This window comes from Podarcis muralis, chromosome 3 (assembly GCF_964188315.1).
Source record: "Podarcis muralis chromosome 3, rPodMur119.hap1.1, whole genome shotgun sequence".
NCBI classification, from domain to species: domain Eukaryota; kingdom Metazoa; phylum Chordata; class Lepidosauria; order Squamata; family Lacertidae; genus Podarcis; species Podarcis muralis.
Genome location: NC_135657.1, coordinates 21,390,630 through 21,403,167, shown reverse-complemented (window position 1 = coordinate 21,403,167; position 12,538 = coordinate 21,390,630). Strand labels below are relative to the sequence as shown.

Below are 12,538 nucleotides of genomic sequence, written 5' to 3'. Positions count from 1 at the left end.
GGAAACAATAGCCGAGAGCCGCATTGGACGTTCGGCTTCTGAAAAACGTTTGAAAACTGGAACACTTACTTCTGGGTTTTCGGCATTTGGGAACCAAGGCATTAGAGAACCAAGGTACCACTGTACCTTGATTTACTGCCCTGAGACAATAGGAAGTTTGTACAGAAGCAGAAGCTTCTGTATATTCTTCAGGGATATGCCACCTTTATGGTAATCTTGGCTCTGCATTGTTAAGTGTGTATGTATCATTTTATTTGAGCTTAGATCCCTGTGGAATGTAGAACCTGATCCTGTTTGTTCAGAAGCACATTTTGTTCAGCAGACTTAACTACTCAGCACAGCATTGCAGCCTGAGACACCTTTTCTCAAAGAGTGGTTAAACGTTTTAGAAGTTCTTTTGCAACCTTCTTGGAACACAATCATATTTCCTTCCTATCTATTCTCATTCCCTCTCCCTGGCACTACATCCCTATAGAGATTTTCCTGTTGATTTCATTCAAGGACCGGTGACGTCCAAATCTTCTTGAAAAGCACTTTTTTCATAGCTAAGAAGAAGAAGAAGAAGTTTGGATTTGATATCCCGCTTTATCACTACCCGAAGGAGTCTCAAAGCGGCTAACATTCTCCTTTCTCTTCCTCCCCAACAAACACTCTGTGAGGTGAGTGAGGCTGAGAGACTTCAGAGAAGTGTGACTAGCCCAAGGTTACCCAGCAGCTGCATGTGGAGTAGTGGAGATGTGAACCCGGTTCCCCAGATTACGAATCTGCCGCTCTTAACCACTACACCACGCTGGCTCTAGTGAGCTTTTAATGGCTTACGAGAAAACACTAAATAGAATAGGAATTTATATTTATGTAAGCACATGATTTTGCTTACAGATAGTTAGCTGATTGTTCTCATAAAACATAGGTGAACTGCTTGTTGACATGAAATTGCTTCTTGCTGGAAGCAACAGCACCACTGGAGCGTGTTCACTTTCTTTTGGTAATGTCATTTGTTAACAATGAATTTTAACAATAATGGGCATTACAATTGTAGCCATTTATGACTTTCACAATGAGACCAGGAACAAGGCACTTTGTTCTAGGAAAATGTCAAAAGCTATTAATAAACTAAATAAAATTAGCACAATGAACACCTAGCAGTGGCAGCCTTTGAAACAAATGCATGAATGTTAAATTAATATTCAGAATATTTGTTGAAAAGAGAAAAATGGAGGCACACGGATAAATCAATAAAACCTATGTCTAGATTTGTTTTGACTTTATAGAATGATATCCAGTGGGGTCAGTGAAATGGACTTCCACTCGTGCAACAGGACATCTTCTTCCTAGTCTTCCCTCTGCGGTCATCCATGTGCCCTCCAGGACTGGGATACACATTCCTCAAGGCCTTTTGGAGATTATGCATAATGGCAGAGAAACGCTCACAATTCCCTTTTCTTAGACAGTTTATTTCCACATTCTCCATGAATGTGAACAATGGCCAGTTGTTATGCACATTAACCACTTAGCTTAGGTAAAGGTAAAGGGACCCCTGACCATTAGGTCCAGTTGTGACCGACTCTGGGGTTGGGCATCTCAGAGATGTGTGGGCATCTCAGAGATGACTACGTAGAGCCTCGGTTTCATCCAGTGGGCTGTTATGGTGTTAATCTGTGCTGAGCCAAGTCTTCACAAAATGCAGAAGAAAATATACATTGCCTTGGTCGGCACATCTTCAATCTAGATATATGATCTAAAAAGTATTCTAAGGAGCTAGGTGTACCATCTCCAATTTACAAAACTAAAGTAAAGAGAAATGAATCACTTATATATTGGCTTCTGGCTAATCAACAATATGGGGCAGAGAATGGACAATAAAATAATCATTACTAAGTCACTGCGCTCAGCAGTCTGCAGGTCATGTGCATCTGATCTGATGTGCATTTGTACAAGAGTGGTTTTAGCAAAATATCAAAATAGCAAAATGTTGAGCTGTTTCAGTCGCTGCAAAAGCAATATAAAAACCAAAGCAGGTGCTAATCAGGGATCTCAGGATCTGCTCATACATTTTCTTTTCATAAGAGCATCGTGTTTGTCACACTAGATCAGAGCAGCAGTCTGTCAAGCTGAGTATCCTGCCTCCAGCACTGCCCAACACCTGATGCTATGGAGAAAAGCAGAAACCTTTGTTACACACAGACAATTGTGCAATGCTTACATATGGGGAATACCTTCCTTACCCCTACAGCACATTGCTTGTGCCCTGAGGCATAGGATTTGATTTCCTCTGGTAGCATGAAGGACTACAAATGCTATTAGAGGATGGACTCTAATTTAAAGCTTAAAATCTGCAAATGAACTTCTTTTGATCTTTTGAATTGTACATATCCAGATTTAGATGCAGAGTAATCCATTTTGTTCAAGCTGCAGTTATTGATCATTAAGTTCTCTAGATCTTTAAAAGAAACATGCATAATATTTTATTAGCAGGGGTGAATTTATATCTAGTATAAATTAAACAGTACTCAACAAGCCATATGTCCCATTGTCTGTTTTCTTTGTCCGTAAGAGTTATATTTTATGTATATTTTGGTATGTTTTATTCTTACTATAGAAGTGTGTGTCTGAAGTCAGGGAGTTTCAAAAAGACTTCCACAGTTTCAGATTTTTTTGTTGAACTCAAGTTTTTAAAATGAATTAATCTAATACTGAAAACCCATAACCTGTACTTGTGCAAAATGACCGTGAAATGAATGGGATGGTACATTGCTGTTTTTAGCATTGAGGCATGACTTAACACTATTGCTCTGGAATAGTCTTTCTGCAAAAAGTGATTGGGATATGTTACTACAGTCATTGATGCATCTTGCGATAGGGGGTAGGTAGGGGAAGTTTTCATATATTTTAAATTGAACGTGATTGTACTAAGCATTATTTTTATTTGTATGTGTGGCTTGCATTCGATAACCGTAGTAAAGCAAATTGATTTCTCTAGCTCCTGTGGTGAGGGGACTCATAATGAAATGGAGGTGACTCAGCTAATTCACAAAATACCACAGGGTTCACACTATGTTTTGCTTCAATTCAACAATCATTCCCGCCCCCGGCTAAGAATTGTCATTTTGGCAATTTTAGAATATTCCATCAGTCCAGCAATTCCTAATTAAGCAATTCTTTTTTTTTTTATTGATACAACTATTTAAGCAATTCTTAAAAGCTGTTATATTTCTTCTTTTGGGACTGAATTAGTACCCTTGCTATTTTTTCTTTCATTCCGATGCTTCTGTATCCCTCCCACCTGCCCTAGTACCTAGTCACATCATCTTGGCAACAGGAATGCAGAGGGAAAGTATATGCTTAGTCAATTAAGAGCATTCAGAGTATATAATATGATTCATCCCCTCCTGTACATGCAGTTCTGTGCACATACTGAACAGCAGACATGGGAGGGGTTTCTAGTAACCCTTTCATGAAATAGATCCTCAAAAATCCACAGTGCACAAGAGACTGTTCACTATTCTTTTCCATTCCTGCTTTCACTGGCTCAGGCTCTCCAGCGCTGAACACACGCCCTTAAAATGGCCACATTTCATTGGATGCCTGGACTGTTCGCTCACTCTCCCATTATTATTTTTTTATAAGATATTTATTAAGCATTTTTCAAAAAAGAAGAAGAGAAAAAACACATAAATTTGCAAATTAAGAAAGTTACAAACAAAAAATTACAAAGTTTAAAAAAAATACATACAGAATGTAGATAAACTAAGAAAAAATACAAGTAGAAAATACATACATAAACCACAAAAAAGACAAAATAGCTAAAAAAGAAAAAAGTTTAAGAACAAATTCAATTTTCAAAACACACACTCTCCCATTAGATCTGAACAAAGGAGAGGTGAAAGGAGCTCCTCTCTGTGAGTGTATAGTGGTGACCGAGGTGGGGATCTTTTCCTCCAGTGATGGGGTGGGGGCGCATACTCACATGATTTCAAGCTTTAAAAGCTGGACTACCCCTACATGGGGTGCTCTTCACAAATGTGTAGCCAAACAGCCTGCAGATCTCCAGTTCCCCAGTTTTGTTACAGTACAGTTTTTGGAATGTGGATGCTTGTGCAGCTACTCTTCTGCAATGTGACTTTTCACCAGTGTTTACCATCATTGCTGGTGCATTTGTTTACTCACAGCCTCTTAGGCATGAAATTGGAATGATGTAGCTCCTGAAGCTGAGGCTCCAATACTTTGGCCTCCTCATGAGAAGAGAACACTCCCTGGAAAAGACCCTGATGCTGGGAAAGATGGAGGGCACAAGGAGAAGGGGACGACAGAGGACGAGATGGTTGGACAGTGTTCTCGAAGCTACCAGCATGAGTTTGACCAAACTGCGGGAGGCAGTGGAAGACAGAAGTGCCTGGTGTGCTCTGGTCCATGGGGTCACGAAGAGTCGGACACGACTAAACGACTAAACAACAACAACAGCACCTCCTACTAGGCCAATTTGGTCCCTCCAGTTGCTGCTGGACTCCAACTCCCATTAGCCTTAGTCAGTCTGGTCAAGGGTCAGGGATGATGGAGTTGTAGTACAACAACATGTTAGAATAAGTGTGTGAGACCGAGAGAAGATTCATGAAGATTCTCGAAGCATCGAAGTGCAGGATTGTTTAGTCTACAGATGCAAATGTAGTCCGTAAAAGGTGTGGAGCTCTTCTCTGTGGACATGCACAATTCCTACAACTGCGAGCTATGTGTGTGCAGTCAGGTCTGAGCTCTTTTACAAGCAACATGCAGAGCTGATGTGTGCCTTACTATCTGTGCAGTAGTAAAGTTGTAAATATTCTTTTACTGACACGGTTGTTTATTACCTTTCAAGTAAACAATGCTTGACTGAGTTTCATTGATTCCATGAGTGATTTATTGCCATCGTCTGTGCGCAACTTGATCCTTCGATGCAATTGCTGCTCTGCTAAACTAGGGAACTGGCACACGCGCAAGGAAGTGTGCTGGACCACCCTCATGATTTACGACTGGAGATCGTAAAATATACAACACAATATCTTTGCTTTGTCATTCTGCTTCATGTGTTGAGTATGTTTTCCACTGTAGGTTCATAGGCATGCATCTCATTGTATGAAGAAAGACCCTCATGTATAATGTGGTCCTGAAGCAGAAACATACCGTATCAAACAACCTTCATATCTATGCAAATTTTCATTCCAGAGGAGCTGTCCATGGTGCCTAGGTTAGACATTAGGCAAAGAAATATCACACAAATCCTTTTCTATTTGTTTGGTTTCTCCACCACCATAACTATGCTGCAGTACTGTGTGTTATGGAAGTATTTGCACTTAATTTAATTAATTAATTTTTTTTATTATGGCATTTGTATGCCACCCCATAATGTAAGTTTTCTGGGCAACCTAAAATAGATAGCTAGATAGTTGTTTTTCTTTAAAAAAAATAGACAACAATTAAAATACAAAACACACCTCTTTGGGTTAAGTATTGGTTCATATTGTGTGGAGGATTTTGCATGAATTCAAAGTCTGCTCTCTTTGATGACCAAAGAATGTACACAAAAGAGACTGGAGAGGTTTTATTTATTTTTCTATGCCCATACCCTATTCTTTCTATATATAAAAAGAAAACTCAGGACTGTTTACATGGGGTTCCCAGTGATCACTTGTTTACACTGTGACACGCTCACCTTCAAAACTGGATGCTCCCACAATTGTACTTTGCTAGTCTGTATAAGAAAAAAATGTTTTATTACATACTCTACTAATTTGGGCGGTAGAGCAAAGTTGGGGTGGGGGTAGAGTTTTTGTTTGATTTCTTTTTGTTGCTTGCAGTTAAAGGACGTTGGATAACACAGCTTGTGAAGATTGTCTACTTTGCTGACCTGTTCCTCGTTTTAAACAAATCTGGCATGGTACTAAACTAGGTACATCACTGTTCAAAATCAGTAGTGGTCAGTACTTGGACTGGTAGCTGTAGGGATACCAAGCCAGGATTCATCCTGTGTACCACCACCAAGCTCTGGCCAAAAGAAGAGATTGCAAGCTGACCAGCATCACTAGCCCAGGAAGCCTCACTTTAGCAGTAAGAGAGTGCAAGGCCATGTGATAACTCAATGAGTCCTATAAAAGCCTTCAGGGAGGCTGGCTCTTACTAACTGCAAACCACTTTTGCCTTGCATTACCCTGCTCTCAGTTTCACGGGAGCTGGGGCTGACAGCATATCAGTTTCTGAATTTGTCAAAATATTCTCTTAGTGCTGGCCCAAGTGGAAACGGTAGCAGATAGTTTATATCTGCAGTCACTTATTGGGGGAAAACCCCACCCTCTATAGAATATGTTTGTGGCATGCTTCACCTTTCATAAAGTAGGTAGAGCAGAGAACAAAAGATTAGTCATAATCATTTGCAAGAGATTTCCTGGAACAGTTATGCTGCAGACATTGACTACCGCTCACTCAAAAATGAGACAATACCTACCACAGATGATGAGTGTTTAGTTTTTAAAGGAACAGCATGATAGCACTTGGTGCTTCACTCTAGCCCACTAGCAAATAGGTCAGACCAGACTAAGAAGACTGTTCTGTCCGACCACAAAGGTTGGGTATATTATTACCCCTCTTTCTTCCTTAGTGTGTAATCAAATTTTAAAGGTGGTCTGGTTGTGTATCAGTATTTTCTAATCTTCTGTAGGTCTAACATAACTAAATAACATGGTGTCAGGTATCAGAGGATTTTGCTTAACACCACAACGATCTTGCTTGATTTTAAGCATCCTTCTACATTTTGTCATGAGTAACACAGCCTTTCTTCTGCAATATAAAGCAGTGGTGGACAAACTGAAAACCGCTGCTGCCAGCGGGGTGGCCTAAGACAAACTGGCTCCTGGCTCCCAAAAAACGGGAAATAAAAAATTCTATCCATATTTTTTTGGGTTAAGAAACATGTATAGAAAACTTCATTCATTTTCAGACTTGCCAAGTTTTACTCCCTGTGGCTGGCAAGCAGCAAAACAAAACAGACTGGCAAATGGGTGGGTCCAAGGATTAGGTTGTTGTTGTTGTTGTTTTATATGCCACCCATCTGACTGGGTTGCCCCAGCCATTCTGGGCAGTTCCCTGCAAAGTATTAAAGCACAATAAAACCTCAAACATTAAAAACCTACATGTACAGGGCAGTCTTCAGATGTCTCCTAAAAGTCTTATAGTTGCATCACCGGGGGGACATGTCTCCTAGTATTTGCTTAAAGTTTTTGGGTGTTGTTGTTGTGTGTGTTTTAAAGCCAGGTTGCCTCTTCTGGGGCAGCTCTACTCCCAGTTCCATCCATAAGAAAGGTTGGTGAGTGCTGATATGGGGCTTCTCAGATTTTGCCTTGACTCTCTGAAACCTATTGCCCATGGGCTCTCATGTGAGCCCACCATATATTTAGGGGAAAGTGCAATTTTAGAAGGATTTATAATCTGGGGTCTGTATAGTTAAAGCTATGGTTTTCCCAGTAGTGATGTATGGAAGTGAGAGCTGGACCATAAAGAAGGCTGACCGCCAAAGAAGTGATGCTTTTGAATTATGGTGCTGGAGGAGACTCTTGAGAGTCCCAAGGACTGCAAGAAGATCAAACGTATTCATTCTTAAGGAAATTCTTAAGGAAAGGAGCCCTGAGTGCTCACTGGAAGGATAGATCCTGAAGCTGAGGCTCCAATACTTTGGCCACCTCATGAGAAGAGAAGACTCCCTGGAAAAGACCCTGATGTTGGGAAAGATGGAGGGCACAAGGAGAAGGGGACAACAGAGGATGAGATGGTTGGACAGTGTTCTCGAAGCTACCAGCATGAGTTTGACTAAACTGCGGGAGGCAGTGGAAGACAGGAGGGCCTGGCGTGCTTTTTTCCAGGGAGTCTTCTCTTCTCATGAGGTGGCCAAGGTATTGGAGTCTCAGCTTCAGGATCTGTCCTTCCAGTGGCTGATTTCCTTAAGAATGGAGAGGTTTGATCTTCTTGCAGTCCATGGGACTCTCAAGAGTCTCCTCCAGCACCATAATTCAAAAGCATGAATTCTTCTGAGATCAGCCTTCTTTATGGTCCAGCTCTCACTTCCATACATCACTACTGGGAAAACCTAGACAAGTTAATACATTTTAGCCACCAATTAGCGTATGACAAAATGAAAAGCAGCTACTACTGTTATATGTTTTTGAACCCCAATAGTTTGTGGCTTTTGGGCATGCTCATGTATTTTCGCTTTTGAAATATGTGATTTTAAAAATTGTTTAATGCTTCAGAAAAGTGGTATACTTTCCCTTTGAAATCAATGGAAGTAAAAAGTGGTTGGAGGATCATGTTCTTTGTACTGTGGTGAAGAATGGTTTTCGTACTGCCTACTAATTTATAAGCCATCCTTAGGGTTGTTGTTGAGCTTTTTTAAAAAATTGTTTTTTTGTTTTTTTTTTTATAAATAGAGCAATTGCTGAAGGAGAAGTTTGATCTTCCACAGCCTTAAGCTAACAGATCACAACATAAGGAACGTCAACAACTCATTCATCAAAATAGATGCTGTATGATTTGACAAAATAAATGGCTAGAATTTTGTAACAGACTGTGATCAATAGAGTGCAAACAAGTTTGCTCCCCACTCCCTTTAATGAAAGCAAAAAAGGTTGCAATGCTGCCCTTACTGCTTTTGAATAATACAGCTTGGGAAATACACTGTGAAGCATATGCTAGCCTATTCTAGTGAAATTTAGCATTGTGCAAGTATTATCAGTAACATTCACTGTTGGTTCATAGCATTCTTGTCTGTCAATAAACATTGCTTTGACTGTGCAGGATGATAATTGCTGTGGCTGCACTTTCTTTGGCACCTTCCAACCGCCGCTAAATGGTAGTAAAGCACTACTTCTTTATCGTCTGAATGTCAGCTATTCCAAAAATACTGGTGGACTTCAGCATCCTTTTGTATTTATGTCGAGGAACATTCACGGCGAGGCAGGTTGCGTCACTACTGTATGTATGCTTTTTGCTTTCTGAAAAAGTGTTTTCTCACTGCTACCCATTTCCCTTTCAAGGAGAGCTGTTGTTTTGAAACAAGGACATTTTGTTCTGCTTTTCAGGAATGGCACGGACATATATGGATTTGAGAGATCCGGTAACTAGGTTTCAAAGCAAAGCCAAATTTAGTAAATCGTCATCATCAGCTCTCAGGATAGTTCTATAATTCGTCCCCCCCAAGCGTATGTAAAACTGACTTTTAAAGTGTTTAGTGGATAATGGATTGTGTAAGGTCAGTACTAGCCATAGCTATTATGGCTATTATTTTCTCTTTTCATGGGAGGGTGCTCAGCAAAATGAGATTGTCACACTCCCCCCCTTTTCTTCTTCTTCTTTTTTTTGGCAAAAAAGAGAGGGAGGGAGGCAAGACGGCGACAGACAGTTAAAAGCCTCTTCATGTAAGGATGTTATTTCATAAAGACACCAGCACTGGATTATCCCCTTCACTTTAAACTTCTGCCAGCTTGTACAAAGAGATAAAACAAAATAGCCCCGGTCCCAGGGGTGGAGGAGTGCTGGCCGTATCTGCCTGTGTCCACAGCTTTCATTTTGATTAGTCACATGTGAGGAAAATTCACTTAGGCTGAGAGGTAAATTTAATACCAGTTATGCCCATGCTGTTCATATCACAACCATTTTCACATGATGCCACTTAATTCCCTAAGAAGCAGAAAGGTAAATCGGTGGCTGGCCAGCTAAGGTGTCATAATGCATTAGGACCAGGGCTCGCTGCAGGGGATAATGGTTCTGATTGCTGTTGACTCATGTCTCCACCAACTGCCTCATGTAAAATAAGTGACATTTAAAAGGCATCAAAATGTGAGAAGAGGTAAGCGGGGCCGGGGGGGGGGGGGGCGGGCGGAGAGAGAGAGGCAAGCACTGTACTAAACTTGCCACCTGAACGCTGAGTCCCTTTTTCACCCTAAGTGGTATAAAATGATAACTCAACATGCCATGGGTGACCTGCACTAAGCTTTTAACTTCCTGTCTTGTGTTTTTAAAGGAAATCTGTAAAATTGCTTCTGGGAACTGCTCCAACATGTTATCATTTATTTCCATTCTTATTATTTTTTTATTTCATTTATTTCTCTCTTTTTTTGCTTTTCTACTTTTGCCCTTGGATATCAGACTATTCATCTTTTGAAAGGCTTATGACAGAATTGAGTTAGGCAGTGGTATACAACAAGAGGCAGTCTGGTCTCTGAAGGCCCATTTAAGTCTATTTTTATAAAGAGAATCAAATTCCAGTTTACAGTAAGCATATGCTTCAGTTGACATCTGTTTCGAAGACTTGAATGCTTTGTTTGCATAACAGGCACCAATAAATGGCCTTGTTTTAAGTCTGCTCACTCGGTTGTATTTGGGTTGTTCAGCTGGGGATTTGAGTTGCAGCTGATCCCCTACCGCTCATAGCAGATAGCAAAAGGAAAGGAGGGGCCAAAAATCTGAGAAGCCCAGTCCTGTTTATTAATGCAGATTTTAACATTCTCAATGAACTACTTAGCCCGTGTTAGATTACAACCAAATCCTTATTTGATCAGGCAGGGGAACAGGGCATGCTTCAAAGTAACAGAACCAAAGATTAGAAAAGTTATTTTATTTTTCTTTAATTCCACTGGTGTCCTATTTAGCTGTGCATAATAGAAACTGGGCAAATCTTTTAACACATATGTACAGAAAAATAATCTCTAATGGAAATATATGAATAAGTGGTATAATATTATGTTTATGAGCAGAGCAGGAAAACCCTGTATCGTTCTGCTCCCTTTTCCATGTAATAAATATATATAAAATTATTATATATATATATATGTATATATATATATATATATATATATATATATATACACACACACACACACACACACACACACACACACATACATTAGGAAGGGGAGGGGTTATCATTTGCTGTTTTGTTTTACTTATTTACTTTTTGTATCCTGTATTTTATTCTGTGAACCTCCCTGAGATCTTACAATGAAGGGTGGTATAAAAATCAAATATAAATAAGCAAGCAAGCAAGCAAAAAACACGTGGTTCTCCAATTCTGCTAGAAACATTTTTGGATATTGACTGTTCACTGTATTTGCTTGGGAAAAATAATAATTTACTGTTACATATATTTATATGATATATTAACATTTGTGGTTTTGTGTTTCGGAGCCTTCTGTGATTTGGCAGTTTTTCACACGGGTGACTTACCTATCTTGCAATAATGCAAAGATGTTATTCCATGGTTTGGCCTACCTGATTTTTAACAGTAGCAGTGGTGTTGGTGGTGCCATAGGCATGGCACTGCCACCAAAATGTTTCATCTTCTGTGAGGCAGAATTAAACTTGCTCTATGCCCTGAAAACATCACAGTGTACATCCCACCTCCCACCAGTGCTACAACGCCCTTTCAAATTCTGTGGTTATGAGTTTATGTAATGAGGACACCCTAAGCTGACAGAAAATGAACATGGTGCTGCCATTGTAATGTGTAGCTCTATCCTGATACCAGTATATTTCAAGCAAAAATTAAGGACGTGGGATTGTGTATCAAAACTTCCCTCAGAGTAGACCCACTGAAATTAAGGGACCTACGTTAGCCATTACTATTAATGACTACTGAGAGAACACACATTGAGATAATTGACTTAATTCAGTCATGTCCATTAATTCAGTGTGTGTGCTCTGAGTACAGTCGTACCTTGGTTTTCGAACATAATGCGTTTCGGAAGTCCGTTCGACTTCCGAAACGTTTGGAAACCAAGGCGCGGCCTCCGATTGGCTGCAGGAGCAACCTGCAGCCAATCAGAAGCTGCGCCAGATGTTCAACTTCCGGGGCAAAGTTTGCAAACACCTACTTCCGGGGTTGCGACATTCGAGTTCCCAGTTGTTCGTGAACTAAGCTGTTCGAAAACCAAGGTACAACTGTATGGCATAGTTGGATATAATTCATAGTTGTGTGGGGCACTTTATGCAGAGTTGTGCTCTATAATCCCCGAAGACAAACCAATTTGGAATATGATTCCTGTGTGATGCTATTAATTTTCTGGCGTTCACCTGGACTAGCGGGAATTGGCCTGGGTCTTGACACAGCTCTTCTATTTTACAAGTTTTGGGTGCCGCGAATTAGTCTGCTTGATGCCTGACAATCGCTCCACCTGGAAGCCTCCTTTGAATCCTGAACCTCTTTTCCTTCCTCCCCTTCACCTCCTTCCTCCAAACTATTATATAGGGCTCTGTGATAGTTTGCATGGTGTGTGTTTTTTCTCTCAAGTGGATTTACTTATCAGGTTTTTCTAGTGGTAGCAACAACAGTACAGGGAAATGTATCTCTCCCATTTACTCTTATCCAATACTCCTACTTTCTTTTCCCCCCTTTAATTTTTATATATGGTAAAAATTTCATTGAAGAGAGGTTTTAGATGACAGGGCTGTAATTTTAAACCCAATAGAAGAGGTGTAAGCAATTTGAGCTTAGCTGAAGCATAATCTTAGGTTGTCAAGA

General features: G+C 40.2%; 1 protein-coding gene across 1 annotated transcript in view; it reads left to right on the top strand.

The window, feature by feature from the left end:
* Positions 1-12,538, top strand: part of CAMKMT (calmodulin-lysine N-methyltransferase) — a 239,651-nt gene that overhangs the window by 155,837 nt on the left and 71,276 nt on the right. The window lies entirely within an intron of this gene.